Below are 22556 nucleotides of genomic sequence, written 5' to 3'. Positions count from 1 at the left end.
ATTCTAGCCTGATCCCCATAGTGCAGGTCTGGAGACTGGGGAGGACCTGAGAGGCACAATGAGCTTTCCTGGACAGTGAACTTGTCAGATAAAGGAGGTCTAAATTCAACTCTGCCTCCTCAAAGCCAGGACCCTCGGTACATTTTCGGGTACCTGTGGGCAGGGCTGTGTTAGCTCCATGTGTACAGCTGAGGAGATGACATGGGGGACTTTGGGTAGGTCTGATTGCAGGAAGCAGCCCAGGTCATGGAATCTTGAAGTAGTGACCTCACTTCCTTGGTGATAGACCCCAACAGATTTAGAACTCTGGTAACCATGCACCTACATTCTAGAGACAGCCGCCTATCCAGCTCATTTGGCTGGAGACACTTCAGACCCCAGGGTGTTCTGCTGCTGTCTCCCAGGCTTCAGAAGCTCTAGGCTCAGGAAAGCCCAGAGACAGAGACTTTTGTGCTCCTGTCGAGGTTGGCTCAAGCTTCATCACCAATACTGCTGGCCATTTGGCAGGAGGGGCCCAGAGGTAACATGGGGCAGCCCAGTACAGCCCAGTGCAGGGCAGGCCACAACTGTGATCCCACCTGAGCAGCCCCACACCCCTTGCCCCTTATTTGTGTGTGTGTGTGTGTGTGTGTATGTGTGTGTGTGTGTTTTGGGTTGGGGGAGGCAGGGGGTGAGGAATGAGTCCTTCCAGAGCAGGAGCAGGTTGTTATGTGTTGTGAGCCTGGCCAGTCTGTTGTATTCATACCCCAGGTCATGGCTGGCAGGCTGTGAAGGCGAGTGCTGGGGAGCAAGCTCCTCCGCCCTGTGTTAATCCCGAGACCTAGAGGTTTGATCTGCTTCCCTCCCTGGCTGGATGTCTTTGCAGATGCCCCTCTGTGGCTGAAGTAGGGAACCGAATTTCTCATGGGGGTGTCCCCCGGTGGCAATGTCCAGGCAGGCCCCTGATGCCTCCTGGCCCAACTACCGGGCACTATCTTTCCAGAACTCTCCCCAGGAGATCTTTGAGGAGCTATCCGATGGTATCAACAACTCAAGACCCCTGGAAAAGGGGCAGGTGCAACAGCCCACCACCATCCAGGGCTGGTCTGAGGTGAGAGCATGAGCAGTGGGTCTCCACACCCAGGACCCCAAGATGATCAGGGCGAGCCAACAACGCTGGCACAAATCTGAGGACTCCCCCGGGACCTCCCATGGCTTTCCCAACTGGGCGTCCCAGAGGCCCACTCCCTAAGGAATCTGGACCTCCACTTCCCCAACCCGCTATGTGGTAGGGTAGAAAGACACTCTTCACATATTTGTTGGATTGGTTGAGAAGATATTTAATGTTGTTTTCACTTTTCATGAAGTCACGGATACCTTAGCAGTTCGCCCTGTTTTGGTTGTTTTCACTTCCCGGCTGGATCCTGTTGTCTGTCAGCAACACTATCCTTGCAGACCTTCTCCAAGCCTCACAAACCATCACACTTGCTGGGGTGATTTAAACACAACGGGGATACGGTGAGATTACGTGATTCTGTACGTTTCTCTACATCTTGTGGTCTCACAGAACATACCTCACTGTGGGCCTGTCAGGTCAGGAGCTGTGGCCTTAGGTGACTACATAATGTTCCCTAAAGGAAGGCATTTGCCACAGCAATTCATCCTTTCAATGCTGTTGGACCTTGACATGACTCAATTCTGTTGCCATTTCAGCAGTGCTGCAGGGAACAGCTTAAGTGTGTCCTAATAGACTGTGTTAGTTTGCTAGGCCTACCATAACATAGAACCACAGATCGGGTAGAAGGTCCCTAAAGCCTCCTGGCCTGGTCCCGGGCTCTGACTTTGCAGAATTCCTCCCAGGACATCGTTGAGGAGCTGGTTGACAGGTTTAATTACTCCATATGTGTGGACACGGGGCAGGTGCATCAGGCCAACACAGCATCCAGTGCTGGTCTGGGGTGAGAACACGCAGAGATGGGTCTCCATCCCAGGACCAGAGATGGTCAGGGCGGGCCCAGAATCCAGACTTGAGTCTGGTGACTCTGCAGGGTCCTCCAAGGAGTGTGGTGTCCCCTCACCCTGCTCCTCCACGTCAGGAGCGGACCAAGCCTCAGGAGCTTAAAGGGAGGGTCATGCAGCACAAGCCTCGGGTGGCTCTCAGTTCTGACCTGCATGGTCTTGAGCAGCTATGTGAAATCCCAACCTTCTGTTTTCCCATATCTACAGTGGGGTGTTTATTGATGACTCACTGGGACAATGCTCTTAATACAGGCTCTGAATCCAGGGAAGTGCTAGTGTTCCTCAGGTGACAGAAGGCCTTCAAGGTGCCACGTGTTTATTATTCCCCTAAAACTCAAATGTGCTTGAAACCCAAATCCTTTCTCAAGGCGGACACTCATGTCCCTCTCGCACAGGTTCCTGAGGTGCGGGGAGTTTCAGGTCTGAGCTCCAGACCCTGATCCTCCTGGTGGTTCATGGTGACACCACTGACTATATGTCCCTCTTTGTCCCTGTGGTATTAAAAGGAATCCACCCTGTCCGTGGATGATGCCCGCACGATTCTGACCCTCAAGGCCGGCACAGTGGAGAAGGTGGCAGACTCCCTGCTACCATCCTTCCAGGGTAGAAACATCTCCGTCACCACCTTCTCGTGCGTGTACCAGGCCTTCACCGCCAGCCCACATGTCCTGGGCTAGCTGTTCCATCGGTGAGTGCCCACCCCCTCCACAGCACAGTGGTGAGTCTCCCGCCTACTAGCTGTGTGTCCTGGGAATGTAGGAAATCATGGCAGAAGCCATGCCAGGTGCTTACCTGCTGCCTGGCTCTAGAGAAAGGGCTGCTGGTCATGCTGTGTCCTCACATTTATTGTTTCCCTGTCCCCAATGAAGAAGCTCTCTGCCTTATCCCTCACTGGCCTGTGGCCGTACTGAGTTTGGAAAACACCTGGAAAGAGAACTGTTTCCCCGTTTGGCAGAGAATGTTGAGATTAACTCTAGCAGATCCTGGTTCTTGTCCTTGGCGAGTCCAGATTCGTGATCTCTGGGGGCAGCAGAGGAGCCCAGGCCCACTCACATACCTGGGAAGGATCTGGTTGGGGTTCATTCAGTCAACTATGTGTATTAAGCACCTACTACGGCAGGCACTTTTCTAGACACTGAGATAATCCAATGAATGAAGCAGACACAATCCCTGGGGCTCACTTCTAGTCTGAGAGCCTCACAGTCGCTTCTAGATGTCATAAGTAGTCATGTCCACAGTCCATTAGATGTGTCACCCCCTGGCTGCCTCTAGATATGGATGCATCCTCTCATAGTCTGACCACAATGATGGACTTCAGGATCAGTTAAAATCATGAGTGGTCTTTGGGTCCAGAAGGAGGGCCTCCCGTCTCCACAGAAGGGGTTGGGGGACTATGGAGACTGTCCGTGGGGAGCGACTGGCAGAAGGCTGGATCTCACAGATGTTTGGATTTCTGTGGGAGGGCTGAGGTCTGGGGGCTTCCCCTGCGGGAGGAAATGAGTCAGAGAGAACTGTGGATGGGGTCCCAGCACCCCTGGGAAGCAGAGGAGAGGCTGGGCTGAGTTGGCCACTGAGAGACCATTGCTTCCACGGTTCCCTCTCCCTCTGCCTGCCCTCTCCACATGCCCATCTCCTAACCACCACCATCGGGGCCCAGAATAGTAGGTGTGGTGAGCAGCCTGCTCACAAGTCTGCTCAAACCTCAGTCCTGATGCTCAAGTGCATGGAGGATGGGGTAGGCTATCCCCAGGCCCTTCAGGAGAAGAGTGTCAGTTGGAAGAGCAGCCTTACACAGGCTCTCTGTTAGACCTGTTTGATGAGCAGGCCTTCCACTGCAAGGACAGCCACAGAGGGGCTAGAGTGGGCTGGGCCATCCTCTGGGCCCAGACACAGAGAAGGTGCTCTGGGAACACAGTGTGGAATGCAAGGCCAGGCCTCTGACTCTGCCCCACACGGGACTCTCCCCAGCGCCCTCTCTCCCATCTTGGACACCTGGCCTGAGCCGTCTGCCCAGGATATCTGGCAGCACCTGCACCGTTCCGGTTTCAACCTAAAGTTGGCATGTATGCAGGACATCCTGCCTGGCTTGGGCCAGAAGCACCATGCCACCCCTTTCCTCATCCAGTTGGAGCTTTTCCAGGCCACTGAGGCCGAGTCAGCGGGTAAGGGGGGCTGCAGGTTGGGAAGACTACCCCAGGGGATGGCTCATGACTGGGTATTCCTTTAAAGGCCGTGGGATCCTTCCTCTTTGGGGAAGGGCACATGGGAAGTCAGTTTTGTAGGTGACCCTTTGTCTTCCTTCTGCTCCAGCACCAGCTCCCTCGCTTCTGCCAGCTGCACAGCCAGAGCAAGGGCCACATCTGGAGCAGACGTGGCTCCAGTTCTATTTCTGCTGTCACTTGCCGCACTGGAGCCAGCAGCACATCCACCAGCTGCTCCAGAAGCGGAGCGGGTGCCGTCATCAGCTCCAGCTCAAGTGCCAGGTCCTGAACTGGAGCCAACGGGGCCAGCAGGTCTGCTGGGATTTCCATTTCCAACTCTGATCACAGAGGCAGAGTCACCTCCAGCTCCAGAGCCTTCCTGTCCCTGGCGTGCGGCCAGTAAGAAGCAGCCACATGAGGAGACGCCTAGCGTCATTGCCTTCTCTCCAAGGGCCGTGGCAGAACAGTTGATTGTCATGGACGCAGTGAGCATGTGGCTCTGAGGGTGGGGAGGGGCAGGCCGTCCCTCTGCCATCAGCTGCCCCACACCTGCTTTTCCCTTTTGGGTTCCTATAATCCGGGTCCAAATCCCAGCTGCCCCACTTCCCAGCCATGTGGTCTGGGCAATTCCCAAGCCTTCTCTGTGCACCTTCAAACCATAGAGACAGGAAGTACCAGGACCTGCTGCACAGAGTAGCTGTGCAGAGTAAATGCGGTAGGACAGAGAGAAAGCTGGTGGGGCCTGGCCCAAGACGGGGGGGAGGAGAACTCACTGAGTGCAGCCAGGTCCAGGGGCAACCCACGCATCTCCCCAGGAGGCTCCACAGCCTCATCACTTACTAGGCACCAGATGTGAACTTCACTAAAAGAGAGACACACGAACAAAACTCGTGTCTGCAGCGGCCCCACATGCAGGCGCATCTGAGTGGAGAGTGGGACCAGAGGACGATCAGGATGGGTGGACGATGCCCCCTTGGGATGAGCCAAGTTGAGCAGCCCTCTGGAGCCTGCAGTTAGTGGGGCTGGGCTGGGTGCAGTGCTGCCCTGTCTTCGCCCCCAGTATTGGGTCCTGGGTCATCCTGTGTTGGGATGCCTCAGTGAATGGAGGATGAAACCCAGGGCTCCCACAGGGCTCAGAACACAGCCCCAGCTTCCTGAGCTCCAGCTCTGACTGGTGACCCCTGCCAGGGACACAAAGCTAGGCTGTGGCACAGGCGAGTGACATTCCCCAGCTCCCCAGGAACTGTTCAAGAACGTGGTACCCTCTCAGTGCCTGGGCTCCACCTGGAGCAAGAGGAACAAGCCTGGCAATGAGCACCTGGCGCCCACCGTCCGTGCCACAGTCATGCAGTTCAACAGTGTGGCCAACTGTTTTGTCACCTCCTGCCTCGGGGACCCAAGCATGTCGGCCCGGGAGAGAGCCAGTGTGGTGGAGCACTGGATTCAGGTGGCCAGGGTACGCTGTGGGAGGCCCTCTCCAGAGCCTTCGGAACTGCCTCTTTTCCTTTATCAGCTCTCAGGATTGAAGTCTGTGGGCTAAGCCCCTGCACGATCCCTAGGCCCTTTCTGCCAGGGGCCCGCTGACCCTGACTCACATGTCCCAGTGGTGGGGTGCTCACTTCCCACCTGGCTCCTTCCTTGGGTTGAGCTACAATCCTCCTCCCTGGAAGTGTGAGTCTTTGGGGCTGACTGTGCCCTGCCTGGCTCCCTGGGCGTCTGTCCCACCCGGGAGGGGAGACTGGAACGGAGGGGGACTGCAGCTAGAGCCAATCGGACTCCTGCTCCCGCTCACAGCTCACTCTCTCCCCTTCCTCAGGAGTGCCAGGCCTTGAGGAACTTCTCCTCCCTGCATGCCGTCCTCTCCGCCCTGCAGAGCGTGTCCACACACCGTCTCAAGAAGACCTGGGGTAAAGTCTCCAGGTGGGTGCGTCTCTCCACAGGAGGACCGGGGGAGGAGGCATCTCCCACATGGCTGCCATGGCCCCTAGTCAGCTGGGGCCTCCTGGGAGGCAGCAAACCTGGGGACCGGACTGGGCTGGTGGGCAGGGTCTCTGATCCTCCCCGGGACCTTAGGCCAGCAGTTCTGCTTCAGGACTCAGTTTCCTTAATGGCAGAGAGTGGCTTGAGCCACACTGGAGATTTTCAAGTCTTCCCAATATAGCCCAGAGCTCTATGCCCAACTGAAAACAAACTGGTCGACACAGAGCTTCTCAGGAGACATGCAAATGGAGACCCCAGGTGACCAACATGAGAGCCCGCTCCGTGGTCCATGGAGACCTTAGTGCTCAGAGGAACCCAGTGACAACCCTCATCCGGGCAGTTTGGAGCTTTGAGGTGCTCATATAGAAGTAATCTGCACTCATACTCCCCAGCCCCCACATTATTCCCCAACTTCCCCTTCCTTCTTTCCCCTCCCCTCAGGAAGAGCTGCCGAAAATTTAAAAAGCTCTGTAATGAAGACAACGCAGTGGGCTGGGAACTGCTCATCAAGGTAGAGTGGAGGCTGGAGCTCTGGAAGGAGAGGAGGGGTGAGGGGTGAGGTGGGACTGGGCAGGATGTGGTGTTTTAGTTTCTCAAAGTATCTTTGAAAGTTCTGATCTCTCCTGGATGAACAGGAAGTTGGGATCTGTTTGTTGCATGGGCAGGTGGGGGAGGGGTATGAAGGGTGGGAGGCCCTGGTCATGGCATGAAGTGGTGGTGGCTGGGATTTCCAGGAGGGGATGCTGAGCTGGCCAGTTTAGCAGGTGCTGCTTTCCGTGCTGGTCCACGCTGCTGGCACTTAGCTTCTTCCAGGCTGTGGGGTGGATGGGGTGGGTGGGGTACCTTTCTTCCCTAAGCCAGTGCAGTCTGTCCTCAGGAAGCCAGGCCCCTGCTGCTCCTCTGTCTTCACCATGCCTCCAAGTGGAGGGCACCCTGCCATCCACAGGGAAGTGCACTGAAGGGGGTTTCCCTTGGGCCAGGTGTGCAAAGGCTGCCCAGCCTTGGGTCCAAATGGCTGGGGCAGAGACGGATGTGTGTGCCTCTGTGACTCCCCACTGGGCCCCTAGAGCTCTCACTGCTTGTCTGTCACAGTCGGGAATCTCACCTGGTGCCTAGTCAGAACTAAATCGTGCCCAGGTGGCTTATGAGAAGTGTCTGGGGAACTGATGGATTCTTCTTGGATCCTTCATGAATAGACCTCAAATGCTTCACGTAAAAGAGGAAGAAAAGCATCCTGTTACGCTCTACACCATCAATCAGTGGTGGCACCTCGGGGGTTCCCATTACTGTGTGGAAGAAGAAATACTGCAGAGCAGGGCACCATCCTGAGGGGTTCCTTGGGGACCTGAAGGCTTTGGCTTGGCCTCAGTTCCAGTCTGCAGGGCAGAGACTCCCGTGGGCTGGGGCAGCAGGAGCCACTCAACCAGGTTCCCAAGACGCCCTGTCCTTCCCCATCCATGGCTCGGCCCAGATGGGGGTCAGGGCACAACTTGAGAGCCCAGAGGACGGGACTCTGGTCAGCGGTAGGGCTGGGGGTTAGGGGAGTGCAGCAGGAACAGCATCTCTGGCTGTGCTGGGCAAGTGGTCTCTGCTCTGTGGGCCCCTGAGCAACTCACTATCCCTCTTTGGCCTCTGTCCACATCTGGGAAATGGAGGGATGACGATCATGTGGTGCAGGCCTCACAGAGCGGGGATGAGGGAAAAGGGAGGAAAGGGATGTGTGGTGCTTTCTGCCCTGCTCCACCTGGAGAGGTGAGGGCAAGAACCATGATGGTGGTCACACGACCCCGAGTCCTCAGGAGAACCAGTGAGGTAGGTGAGTTCTCACACTTTCCAGATGAGGAAACAGCCTCAAGGAGGACAGGCCGCAGCCCCAAGGTCACACACTGAGTGACTGTTGGAGCTGGGATTGTTCTAGAATCAGAGCTTAATGGAGGATGGAGTAGCATTGGTACCAGCTGACTTGGTTCAGATGTCCAGGGTCTGAGGCCAGTGGTGCTGAGGAGAAATGGGGTGAAGGGAGTATGGCCTGGTTGACCCTGTCCTCCATCCTGGCAGAAGCGGCCCTCCAAGTTTGCCACCCTGCTGATGAACCTCCAGAGAGGCCAGAAGAGGCTGCAGAAGAAGGTGAGTGTGCCTGCGGGGGAAGGGCTCCAGGGTCAGAGGAGAGGGGCTCTGCCCTCCCAGCTGGAGGCCTCCAATCCAGAGAGGAGGGGCCTTCCTCCTGCAGCCCTGCCTCCTTTGCCACAGTGCCTGAAATCCTCCCTTAGAAGTGACCAGGAGGAATGCCTGGAGAGCTGGTGCAGGATGGACTTAGGAGTGTGGAGGGATCACAAGGATCAAATACCCTGTGATTGGCCAAAAGCAGGCCCTGGGAGGTGATGAGGAGGAGTCGGATGTTCTTGAAGTGTGAGGGGTGGGGAATGAGGGGAGGCTATTAAGGGTTGAGGATGCTCCACTTGGGAACCTTGGCGTGGGCCAGGAGGTTGAGGATGAGGGGTTTCAGGGTAGGGACCTTGGGGACACCTGAGACCAGGGGCTCATCCCATCCAACCCCAATGGCACAGGCTGTCGTCCCCTTCCTTGGTGCCATCCTAACTGAGCTGGTGATGCTGGACGCTGCGATGGAGGATTATCTGGAGGTGGGTGAGCCTGGGGGCAGGGCAGGGGTGACCAGTATTGGGGCTCAGGAAGAGAGAGCCCCACTACTGAGCCCTGAGTGGTCAGAACACGGTAACTTCCTCTCATGAGAGCCTCACCGCCACCCCTGTGAGCTGGGACATCATGCACATCTTAGGGATGAGGGAACAAAGTCTGCACATGACACCCGCACCCCAATTCCCCAGGCTGATGACGCAGCAGAGCTGCCTGACTGCAGAGCTGCAGGAGGACTTGTTTGAGGGATGCGAGAGAAGTTGGGCCCCTCCAAAACAAGTAACACATCAAGGATGGAGCGGCCCCTCCCTGCCTGAGGCCTCAGCCTCCCTGTCTGTCATCAGCGAGGCTTGGGCTACAGGGTCCCTGAACCTCAGCCCCCATGTCCTCCCTTCCCTGGAGCCCAGAGCCTGGCCTAGGTCCAAGTCCTGTTGTCTGTGCATGCCCGGCCCCCTCCTGGGACCTGGCAGTAGTGCAGCATGAGAAGGGGTGGGCATAGGGGGCTAGTCATGGCTAGGGGGCTCTCTCTGATGGACTTTGGCTGTCTGCCTTCCAGGGGAATGAGGTCAACCACCAGAAAAAGAAAAAGGTGAGCAGCTGTGGCAGTCCCTGTGGGGGAGGGAGGAGGAGTGGAAATCAGAGGTGCCCCTGGGCAGATCACTCCTCGGCTCCATCCCCTGCATCCTCCGTGTATCGTGTATCGAGAGAGTTGGATAACAGAGAAGTGGGAGAGCCATGCAGCTCGTGGGTGGGGGTAGGGGGGATGGCATCAGGGGAAACTTCCTGGAGGAGGGGCTGTTTATCCCCATCTCTGAGTACAGGTAGGGCCTGGATGGAGTTGGAGGGAAGGTGGTTCCCACGTGAGCAAAGCGCCAGGACCAGTCCACTGCCCCACTCCTCACTGCCTCAGGGCCCTGCAGCATCCCCCAGCAGGCTCTGTGTGCATCCGTCCTTCCCTCTGGTCCCAGGAGCACAAAGTAATGATGGAGATCGTGCAGCTCCAGGAGGCAGCCGAGGATTACAACCTAGAGCCCGAGGAGCGATTTGGGGCCTGGTTCTCCGACATGGAGCGGCTCAGTGAGAATGAGAGGTGAGGCCGGACCAGAGATGGGGAGGGTGGAGGTGGCCTCTCCCTGCTGGCCAGTCCAGACAGCCCGTGTCCATGGCTCCCTCCTCAGCCCCGACCTTGTGGCGTGGTGACAGCCCGGGCACCTGGGCTCCAGCTGCTGGGCGGATGCTGGGAGGGACACCTGGACTGTGGATTCTGGTAGGTCACAGGTGCCACTCTGTCCTGTAGCTACATGCTGTCGTGCCTGCTGGAGCCCTGCTCCTAGCTGGCCAGAGAACTCTCAAGGCCAAGGGGACCCAACCACCATCAAGCCGAGGACTGAAGGAGTGCCCATTGCTAGTACGACCTCACCCCCTGCAGCGGGGACACAGCCAGGGCACTCAGGGAGCACTGGCCCCATCCCCCTGCCACCTCTTCCCCAAGGCCGCTTTATCTCTTTGTAGCGGCGATATTTCATTGTAAATAGTTAACGCTAGATTTGAATATTGTTACATTACATTCCTATTTGATTTATAGCCTGGGAGTTGTGGTTTGGTTCTTCTACTTCCTATGCCAATTTAAATGCTGTACAGACTCTCAGATTCCTCCTTGAATTAAGAGATTGTACAGTCATCAGATTATTGTATGTGGGAGAGGGAGATTGGCCAGCTCCCCTCCCTGGCTACTGAAGGAGACCCCCAAGACCCCCTCCTCAGAGGACAGGTTCATTTCAGTGTCATGACGCTGGGCCAGGAGCAGAAATGGCCCAGCAGACCCCTGAGACTTCAGGTTGGAGGTTCATTCCCAGGCAGAGCACCAGCCACAGAAACGTCGCTGTCTTTAAAATACCACTTGCCAAGACCACTGTGTGCCCAGGAGAGTGGCTGCCTTTCTACACTCTGGAGGAGAAGGAAACATCTTCTGCTTCTCTTGCTGAGGTTTCTTGGGACCAAATATTTGGAACTTGTAGTTTTCTAGTTCAATCTCTCCAGGGGAAGGATTTGTGATGCAGCTTTCAACGCTGCCGCTGGGCCTCGTTCCATGCACCTTACTGCTCCCTGTGAACGAGGTTCTCCAGCCCCCTGCACTTCCTTCTTTAATTCTTTTTAAGGCAGAAATTCCCTCAAGGCCCCCAGCCTCTCTGTCAGGTATCTCATGGGCACCCCTCCCTGGCTGGGGCCTGATGGTCCATACAGGGCATGTCACCAAACTGATGATCTCTGGGCATGCATGGACACGGCCTCACCAATCTAAATCCTCAAAGGCTTAGAATCTGGGTGGAAAACAGACACTGCTCTGAGCTCACCCCGAGAGCCTGCCCCATGATCAGGAATTCAAGGGTTACCACCTAGTGTTTTGAACATCCTCGCGTGGAAACACCCTCTAAAAGCAAGACCCAGAGGAACTGCTTAGCAGTTCTGAGCTCCCCCTCCATCTCAAGGCTGCAAGTGTCCCTCAGACACGCAGCAGGGCTGGCCTCTGCCAGGGAAGCCTTTACGGTGCAGGCGGGGGCTGAGCATCCATCCTGGTTCCACATAGCCCAGGCCCTTCCTGACTTGGCACAGCCATCCAGGAATGTGATTGGCTATAGGGAACACCATACTTTATCTCCAAAGAGCAAGAGAAGTGCCAGGCCCCTGGACTAATGAGGCCTGGGAGGAAGGCAAGGGTGGCTAGATTAAGAGTGTTTCTATGTGTTAACTCATTTTACACTGAAAATTATTTGGGGTGTTGTGGGTATTATCCCAGTTTTTTAAAGAAGGCAAAGGAAGCACAGAAAGGCACAGTAATTTCACCATGGTCACACAGCTGGAAATTGGTGCTGTGGGGATCCTAACACTCTGAGTCCCAGTTTGGTCAGTTTCTGAATGCAGAAAGACATAGCTGAGTCGTGGAAATTAAGTGAAAAGAGAGAAGTCTGGCAAACACACCTAGTGACACGACTGGGTTTACGGTGAAGTCTCAAGAATGATGGCTGCATTTCCACGGCTCTGGGACTCATGAGGGGATGGGATTTCCCTCACCCTCTTGGAGGGTCCTCGTAGCTCTTGCACAGGCTCATGAGTGTCTGAATCGTCAGACTCGAACAGGTCCTTGGCCACCAGAGACATTATGCTTGAGCGTGAAGGATTTGCGTAAGTCCTGGGCCGTCTGCACAAAGAGGAATGTCCAGGTCTCCCAGCTGGGCATTCGGGCCTGCTTGGAATGGCCTGTCGAGCCCCTACAGCCGACACACCACACAGCTGATGGCCTGTCCTCCTCAAACATGCCTGGGGCTCTCTTGCTGCCACACCTTCGCTCTTCTTGTCCCCACCTGGAACACCTGCCCACCTCGTGTCTCTCTCCTCAGACAGACGGCTGACCCAGGTGACCCCACCCTTCACAGAGGGGATCTGTTGTCCTCTCTGTGACCAAGGCCCAGGTCAGTTTTGATCCGTTCCTCATCCCAGTGGCCAGGAGAGAGAGAGAGCTGTGTGTGCCTGTTCTGCCTACCGGATTAGAGGCTGAGGTCATGAATTACCTTCTATATCCCCACCAGAAGGCCTGGGAAAGAGGAAGCAATGAGAATCTTGTTGGATTGAGGGCATAGTTTCTTCCAGAGAAAAATACCATCACACAGTTCAATGGTCCTGATGTGGAAACTTCACCCCCTTCTTCAGTAACATAAAGTTTTGTCTTGTCATCAAACTAAGTGTTTCTTAACATGCAACCCCCCAAGTGTGCTCCTAACCATAGAGAGTGGAAATGAGAATTGGGCAAAGTCTGATCCGCAGAACTCTTCATTAGTCTTGGTCTTTTTGCCAATGGAGTGAAACAGACCTGAGACTTCATCACTCAGCCCCGTTATCTTGCCGTGAGTGGCTGGTGCTGTCTGCCATCCGCGTGGACAGTGGCTGTGCCTTTGCATTACGTTGCAGGGGACAACTGCTGGGTAGCTGGGGCCTTCTCTCAGGACAGACATTTTGAAATGGCCTTGGGGCAGAGCTTGCAGGTCTCTGTCAGCTCTTTGACCATGTCTGCAGAATCTTGGTAAACTCACAAGCCCCGTGACCTGGTTTTAATTTTCCGACAATGACCCGTCTAAGGCTGTTGATCAGGGCCTGCAGCAGGAGACACCTCCTCCTGGAACTAGCTGAGATGCGGGGACCTGGGATAGAATCAGAGCCAATGGACTGGGGGAGGGGCAGCTTCTCTCTGCTCTCCTCAGAGGCTGCTGAAGAAATTTCCTGATGGTGTGAGGTGTGAAAGGAGGAGCTGGACCAGGACTCCTGGGGAGCTGTGGGTGGCTGTAAGGATGTGAGGTTGTCCCACAGAGGTGGGTCTCTACAGTGTTGGGAACAGAGATGAACAGAGTCCAGGGCATTGCTGAATGTCCACAGACTAGTCCTGGCTAACTGGTGGGCTCCCCAGCAGAAGGTAGAGCAGAGTAATAGGGGCAGGAGGGGTGGCAGTAGACAGCATAGAGCCTGGAGGTGCAGGAAGTGGTGGCCCACAGAGCACGTGGTGAGCAACGGGACCGGTTAAACAAAACTGAGCCCCATCTTGGAGGGCATCAGGCCTGCAGCCTGGGATGAGGGTGGATTCTCAAAGAAATGGGGATGGGGGACTCAGCTAGTAGAAGTAGAGTTCATTTCCAGCAAAAAAAGAGAGGCACCCAGCTAGAAGGACAAAGACACAAGGCCTCGGGGTCCCACAGGCAGGCTGATGGGGCTAAGCCTCCTGATCTCCTGGGTAGAAGGGCTCCCAGGGCATGGAGTGTGGAGGGAGGGGGCAGGGAGGGGGAGCCTGAAACATCTCAGGGAGCCCAGGGGAGCCTGAGGGTACTTGTGTCCTGATGTCCAAGCCCAGTGGAGATTCAAACAGGAGAATTTACCTGCTGACTGATTTAGGCACTGGTACCTGATGGCCTGCTGCCACTTCCTCTCCCTGTGGCCTGTGATGGGGATGTGAGAAAAGCTGATGAGCCTGGGGTTGGTGTGATAATGCTCCACAAAGAGCATGCTTATCCACGCACTGAGCCCTGAAATCCAGAAGGCAAGTGAGGCCAGGCTGTACATCTCGGGATGGCCCAGTTGTGCTTTTCATGACATAAATACAGCTACAGATAGTTTCTGAATGGTGTCTGTGTCTTTATGTGAATCTAGAAAATGAGGTAGAAAGAGCCGGAAGGGTGCACAGAGATCACATGCTAATCTGCCCACTGTATGGGAATCTGAAGCTCTAAGGCCCAGGAGCTACTGTGGCTAATCTGGGGAAGGCTCAGTTACATAGTGAAGGGATGAGTGCACGAACGGACAGGGGCTGGGAATTGAACAAAACTACCTCTGCTCCACAGAAATGCCTTTGATTTTGAAGTGTTTCAGCTGAACAGACCATTTTCTTAACTAAATAAGTTTCTAGCTAACACCACCATTAATTCTGAGATGTTTCTTTTTCAAAATTTTTAGAGTTGTGAGCGACATGTGCTGGTTGCTCCTGGGGTGCCCTTGCTTCCTGGCCCTCCCAGTGGCAGTATGCTGAAATGTATGTTGGTATACTGACCTTACCCTCTGTGTACAACTGTTTACTATAAATATTTCCATATGGAAACTTTCATTATTATATTCAGCTAAACATCAGCTCAAAGCACTGCTTCCACCTCTAATGCATTACCACGTGGAGCATTCTACTCTTCCCCAATGACTTACCTGAAACTTCCCACTCCAATAGTGGCAAACCTGTGTCCTGCCATCTGACAACTATTTAAGTATTTCCTCAATCCCAGTTGTGTCTCACTGTTGTTAACCAGTAACCCGATGAGAAAGAACTTTATCAAGTAGAGTCCTCTGCTTACTCAATTCCTTTTCTTTCAGTCTTACAGATTCCTATGATTTCTGAAGTTACTGAGGTCAATACCATTTCCCCCACCACTTGCAGTGAGTTCGTTTTGTACATTTGCAATATAGTTATATTCTTTAGTCATATTTGCATTCCATCCAAGGATTCACAGACCTAAATACTTTTTGTAATTTGTATAAGTCAAGATTTACTCTTTATACTGTAAAAATCTGGGGATTTTGTCAAATGCAGAGAGGCAAGCATCCACCAGTAAAGCATCACACAGAATTCTTCACTTGTTCATCCCTTTCCACCCATACCATCCCTGGACAACTCTGGTAAACTGTGTACCAGATTGATAGCTTTGTCTTTGGAGCATGCCATAGAAATGAGATCATACTCTACCCAGCCTTTATAGACTGGCTTCTTTCCGTTAGAAATATGAATTTGAGGTTCATCCATGGCTTTGTATATCTTTGGTTTTCTTCGTGTGTGTGTGTGTGGAAGATTAGCCCTCAGCTAACATCCATTGCCAATCCTCCTCTTTTTGCTGAGGAAGATCGGCCCTGGGTTTACATCCATGCCCAACTTCCTCTACTTTATATGGGACGCTGCCACAACATGGCTTGACGAGCAGTATGTCCGTCCACGCCTGGTATCCGAACCTGCTAACCCCAGCCTGCCGTAGCAGAGCAGGCAAACTTAACAGCTACGCCACCGGGCCGGCCCCCATGGCTTTGTATATCTTGATAGCTCTTTCACTTTCATCACTGGGTAGCTTTACATTGCATGTACCACATTTGGGCATCCTTTCATTTATTGAAGGTTATCTTTGTTCATTCAAGTTTCCAGCCATTATAAATAAGGTGCAATATACAGGTGTGCTGTCTTTTTGTTGACATTATATATCAAAACAGTTGTGTAAATACCTAGGAATGTGATTGGTGGATCATGTGTTAAGATTATGTTTAACTTTGTAAGAAAGTGCCCAAGTGCCTTCCAAAGTGTCTGTACCACTAGGCATAGGCCACAGCAATGAAAGAGAGTCCATGCTGTTCTGCCACCTGGCCGTGAATTGATATTGTCTATCTGTCTGGAATGGCCTCTCATTTTTGTTTGAATTTGATTCTCTCTAATGATAAATGATGTTGAGCGTCTTCTTGCATGCTTATTTTATGCGTATACTTTCACTGCTTAGGTGTCTGTTCAGATCTTTACCCATTTTTTAATTGGGTCGTTTGTTTTCTTATTGTTGAATCCATGATGCTTGGTACATTTTAATACAAGTCCTTTCTTAGATATGCATCTTGCAAATATTTCTCGTAGTCTTGGGTTGGTCTTTTCCTTCCCTTAACAGTGATTTTCAAAGAGTAGAAAATTTTAATTCTAACAAAGTCCACCTTATCTTGTTTTTTCTTTGAAGACTCATTCTTTCAGTGTTATGTAAAAGCTCATCATGAAAGCCAATGTCATATAGATTTCTCCTTTGCTTTTCCTAGAATTTTGATAGTTTTGCAGTTTATGTTTACATCTATGAACCATTTTTGGTGAATTTTTGTGTCATGTGGAAAGTGTGTGTCTTTGTTAATTTTTTTCCACATGGCCACCCGGTTGTGCCATCACCATTTGTTTAAAAGACTATCCTTTCGCCATCAACTTGCCTTTGATCTTTTGACAAAGATCAGTTGACCATATGTTTGTGAGTCTATGGACTCTGTATCCTTTTCCATTTATCTATTTGCACATTCATACCCCAAGATCACAATCTCTGTACCTTTATAAATCTGGGAATGGGGAAGAGTGACTTATTCAACTTTGTTCTCACTGTTGTATGGGATTTTCTAAGTTTAGAAACACTTTGTAGATATCTACAAAATATCTTATTGGGATATTGACTGGGATTGTGTTGACTCTATAGGTCAAGGTGGGAAGGGCTGACATCTTAATAACATTGAGTCTACTGATCATGAAAGTGAAATAAATCTCCAGTTAGGTAGGTTTCCTTTGCTAGCTTTCCACAGTGTTTGATAGTTTTCTGGATACAGATTTGTATTTAGTCTTTTAGATTCTTACCTAAGGATTTCATTTATTTTGATTTTGTACCAGTTTGTAAATGGTATTTTCCTTTATTTTAACTTCTACTCATTCATTGCCAGCACAGAGGATGTTAATTGACTGTTGTATTTTGACCTTGTACTTCTTGTTATCTGAATCCACTCTCATCAAGGGGTGGGATACTATGCCCCGTTTCCGGTTCCGTTTGAACTTGAAAAATTAAGACTGCCTAATCTATGAATTGCTGTGATTCAGCTTTAGAGTCATTGCTCAACAGTAGACAGCGCTGTCCCCGGACCTGGGGCAGAGGGCACCCAAACCCGCCTTTTCTTGACCCAGGCCCCTGAGACTGGGGTGAAGCGCTGGGTGTACTGCCCATGGACCCATGTGCCCGGCCTCAGTGAGACAAGAGCTTCCTGTCCTCAGGACCCAACCGGGGGTGGCCACTTCCGAGGGAGGAAAACTGTCCCTGCCCACCCCTCCAGCTCAGGAGGGGGCTTTGGGGTGACTTTTCTGATGTTTTTCTTCAGTTGTGAGCACAGAGCCTTCATGCTCTGAACTGTTCCCATGTGGTTTATTCTCTGCTTTCTCAGGGCAGGTTTTCATGAGGCTTATTTTACAGCAGAATCAGCCTTTAAGGGGCTGATGGGGGAAATCACAGCCCGCTGTGTGTTACAGACTCAGGGGGTTTATGAGAGGAGTCCCTGCACAGGTTCAGAGAGGGGGACACACAGGTGCACTCGAGGAAAGAATGTACGAGATATCCAGGCCTTCCCATGGAAGGAGCTGGGGACACAGGACATGCCTGGAGGAGACTACAGAATCCCTGAGCGAAAGGGAAGAAGTGTACAATTGTATACACACTTTCATTAATTGTTAATGGCTAATTTTTCCTATAACATGAAGGTAGCTGAAAAAATATTGAAAAAGTGAAGATGAGATGTATTAAAACACATTATTTTGGGTGGATGGGTGGCGCAAGCGGTTAAGTGCACGCCCTCCCCTGCGGCGGCCCGGGGTTCGCCAGTTCTGTTCCCGGGCGCGCACTGATGCACTGCTTGTCAAGCCATGCTGTGGCGGTGTCCCATATAAAGTGGAGGAAGATGGGCACGGATGTTAGCCCAGGGCCAGTCTTCCTCAGCAAAAAAAAGAGGAGGATTGGCAGATGTTAGCTCAGGGCTGATCTTCCTCACACACACAAAAAAACACCACATTATGTTGTTTCAATATTTTAAGTATATCAAAGTCAGGAGTTATTATAATTTTACATTCTTGGCTTTCAAGGAAGACAAATTATCTATAATATATTTAAAATATACTTCGTGGCTTATCTTGTTTACAAATGAGAATATTGCTATGACTGACATTTTCTCATATCACAGTGACAGTCTTAAATATTTTTAAATATTAGTTGATTGAAACATCTTTTGCAGGATTCCAATGTGACTAGTATTATTAAACAATAATAATAAATCCAGGCCGCTACCAAATCTTTGGTAAGAATGTGATAAGAAGATATCATGAATCAGTTGTAGACGATCCAAACACAATGGTGATTTTTTTGAAATACCAGCCGTTTCATGCTGCTTAAATCATTTAAGATGAAATATATTAAACATAAATCTTCAGAATATTAAAGAGCCGAGACAATGGCTGTTTTTTGTAAGTTAGACACGTTCATTGCAAACAAATTTTCTCCTTTAAAAATGTAAAATCTGAAGGCATTGAATTTAATTTTGTATATCTCCATTCAAAAGGTGAAAGTAAGATATCTATAACCTTATTTTTATTATAAACCTCTTTCCCATAAGAATTCATATTTTTATCCGTTGCTTCTTCATTTCCCACTTCTTTACTTTTCTTTTTTGTTTATTCTCTACATCAGAAAGTACATTTCATGTCTCGTTAAAGCTTTACAGTCCTCTAACTATTTACAGTCCTCTATTTCAGTTACTTCCTCACGTTGGTTGTAAGCAAGGACAGAGGCCTTCTAATCAGCATGCATCTTTACGGGGGGTCAGGACATTTCTTTGTGAGCTTTCTTAACAATTTCCACTTGGTTCCCAACATCATCTCATCATGATAACTGCATCAAAATTTGTCATGTATTTGCACGAAGATATTTCTAATTTCAGCATGGTGTACTTCCTAATTTGATGTTATATTATATATAATTATAATAATATAATATTTGATTTTCTAATAAATATTATAAACTAATATGTTTTATACATTGTACACATATATTAGTATTTGGTAAATGTCATTAATGTGCGTGGGACGGTGGCTGACTGCATTTGATCTTGATGACCACTGGCTCATCGGTAGTAACCCAGGTGGGAGCTCAGGCCAGGTTGTTACCAGTGGAGACGGTGACAAGTGCTCAGATGTTAGATGTGTTTTTGCAAGTAGAACCAGGGCCAGCTTCACTGGTGTGACACCTGTGCTGTCACACAGGGTCCTTTGCTCAGAAAAGCCCGTGCTTGGTTTCATGCTCCACTCTCATCATCTTGAAATTCTTTCTTTATTGAAATATAATTGATGTAATATAACATTGTTTGAGTTTAAGGTGACGTGATGATTTGATAGACATGTATATATTGTGAAATGATTACCATTGTGAAATGACGAGGTTACTTAACACCTCCATCACCTCACATAATACCATTTTTTTGTGGTGAGAATATTTCAGGGCTACTCTCTTAGCAACTTCCATGTATATAATGCAGTGCCGTTAACTGTAGTCACCATTCTGTCCGTTAGATTCCCTAGAACTTATTCATCTTATAATTGGAAGTTTGTGTCCTTTGACCAATATCTCCTTATTTCTGCTGCCACCCAGCCCCTGGCAACCACCATTCTGCTCTCAGTTTCTGAGTTTGGCTCTTTTAAATTACACATAGAAGTGATATTTTACAGTATTTGTCTTTCTCTGTCCAATTTCACCTAGCATAATGCCCTCCAGATCCTTCCTTGTCACAAATGGTAGGATTTCCTTCTTTTTTATGGCTGAATAATGTTTCATTTTCATCTATATTCCTCCTCATCTTTATCATTCATCTGTCGATGGACACTTGGGATGTTCCCATGTCTTGGCTACTGTGAATAATGCTGCAGTGAACATGGGAGTGCAGCTGTCTCTTCAAGATTCTGATTTCATTACCTTTGGATATATACCCAGAATGGGCTTGCTGGATTACACGGTAGTTCTACTTTTAGTTTTTAAAAGGTGTACACTGTGCAGATTTGATGCATATATATTTCCATATGATTACCACCATGGCTTTAGCTAACACCTCTATCACGTCACATAATCATAATTTCTTTTTGTGGTGAGAACATTTAAGATCAGATCTCTTAGCAATTGTGAAGTATATAATATCGAATAAATGTTGTCTGTAATCACTGTGCTGTGCATTAGATCTTGAGAACTTATTCATTTTATAGTTGCAAGTTTTTACTCTTTCACAACAGCTCCCGAATTCCCCCACCCCCCAGCACCTAGTAGCCACCATTCTACTCTGTTTCTATGAATTCAACTTTTTTAGATTCCACATAAAATCATATCATACAATGTTTGTCTTTCTCTGTCTGCCTTCTCTCTCTAAGCATAATGCCTTCGAGTCTACCCATGTTGTTGCAAATGGTGGGATATCCTTCTTTCTCATGGCTGAGTAATATTCCATTGTGTATGTATGTACCACATTTCTTTATCCATTCATCCATTGATGGACACTTAGGTTGTTTCCAGATTTTGGCTATTGTGAATAATGCTGCAGTAAACATGTGAGTGCAGATATCTTTTCAATATCCTGTTTACATTACCTTTGGATATATAACAGGAAGTGGGATTACTGGAGCATATGGTAGTTCAATTTTTTGAGGAGCCTCCATACTGTTTTCCATAGTGGTTGAACAAATTTACATCCTCACCAACAGTGCACAAGGCTTCCCTTTTCTCCACAATCTAGCCAACACTCAGCTCTTGTCTTCTGGATGATAGCTATTTGAACAGGTGTGAGGTGATATCTCAGTGTTGTTTTGATTTGCACTTTGCTAATGATTAGTGATGCTGAGCATTTTTTTATGTACCTCTTGGCCATTTGGATGTCTTCTGTGGAAAAATGTCTATTCAGATCCTCTGCCCATAGTTTAAACTGATTATTTTATGGTTGTTTTTTTTGCTGGTGAGTTGTATGAGTTCCTTTTGTATTTTGGACATTAACTCCTTATCCAATATACAGATATTTTTTCTCCATTCCATAGGTTGTCTTTACATTTTCTTGATTGTTTCTTATGCTGTGCAGAAGCTTTATAGTTTGATGCAGTTCCAGTTGTTGATTTTTGCTTTTGTAGCTTGTGCTTTTGATGTCATATCCAAAAAACAATTGCCAAGACCAGTGTCAAGGAGCTTCTTCCCTGTGTTCTTCTAGGAGTTTTAGGATATCAGGTCTTATGGTTAAGTTTTTAATCCATTTTGAGGTAAGTTTCTTAGTGGTGTAATTTAGGAGTCCAATTTCATTTTTCTGTATGTGGTAATCCAACTTTCCTACCACCATTTGTTGAAGAGATTATCCTTTCCCATTCACAATAGCATCAAAAACAATAAAATATTTAGGAAAAATTTAAGCAAGGAAATGAAAAGAACTGTACAATGAAAACTACCAGACTTTGATGAAAGAAATTGAAAAAGATACAAACAAATGGACAGATGTCCTCTGTTTATGGATTGGAAAAATTAATATTATTAAAATGTCCATATTCCCAAAGCCATTTATAGTTTCAGTGCAATCCCTATCAAAATTTCAATGGCATTTTTCATAGATATAGAAAAACAATTCTAAAATTGGATGGAACCACAAAAGACCCCAAACAGCCAAAACAATTTTGAGAAAGAATAAATCTGGAGGCATCACACTTCCTGATTTCAAACCATATTACAAATCTATAGTAATTATGACAGTATGATACTGGCATAAAAATAGACCTACAAAACAATGGAACAGCTCTGCATATCAGGTCACCTAATATTTGAAGTGGGAGCCAAGAACACTCAATGGGGAAAGGGTAGTCTCATCAACAAATTGTACTGGGAAAACTGGATAACTACTTCTAACTTTTTGGAGCAACCTCTATATTGTTTTCAATATGCAGAGGCTGTAGTAATATATGTTCCCTGCAGCAGTACAAAAGGATTTCCGTTTTTCCACATCTTTGCTAACACTTCTTTTTTCAACTATAGCCATTCTAATAGGTGTGAGGTGATGTCTCATCGTCGTTTTGATTTGCATTTCCCTAATGACTAAGGATGTTGAACATCTTTTCATGTACCTGTTGGAGATTTGTATATCTTCTTTGGAAAAAACATCTATTCAGATCTTCTATCCATTTCTTTTTTTTTTTTTTTTTTGGTGAGGAAGATTAGCCCTGAGCTAACATCTGTTGCCACTCCTCCTCTTTTTGCTGAGGAAGATTGGCCCTGGGCTAAAATCCGTGCCCATCTTCCTCTATTTTATATGGGATGCCACCACAGCATGGCTTGACAAATGGTGTGTTGGTCCATGCCCGGGATCCAAACCTGCAAACCCCAGGCTGCCAAAGTGGAGCACGTGAACTTAACTACTGTGCCGCTGGGCTGGCCCCTTGATTCATTTCTTATTTAGATTATTTGTTTTGGTTTGGTTTTTTTTGCTATTAACTTGTATGAGTTATTTATAAATTCAGAAGATGGCTTGCTAATAATTTCTCCCATTTTATAAGCTGTCTTTTCATTTTGTTGATTATTTATTTTGCTGGGTAGA

General features: G+C 49.3%; 1 pseudogene; it reads left to right on the top strand.

Annotated features, from left to right (window-relative positions):
• Positions 1 to 5544: 5544 nt before the first annotated feature.
• Positions 5545 to 22556, top strand: part of LOC131414631 (peroxynitrite isomerase THAP4-like) — a 42650-nt pseudogene continuing 25638 nt past the window's right edge.

The sequence above is a fragment of the Diceros bicornis genome, chromosome 15 (assembly GCF_020826845.1).
Source record: "Diceros bicornis minor isolate mBicDic1 chromosome 15, mDicBic1.mat.cur, whole genome shotgun sequence".
Taxonomy (NCBI): Eukaryota; Metazoa; Chordata; class Mammalia; order Perissodactyla; family Rhinocerotidae; genus Diceros; species Diceros bicornis.
This window is presented reverse-complemented; position numbering and strand designations above follow the sequence as displayed.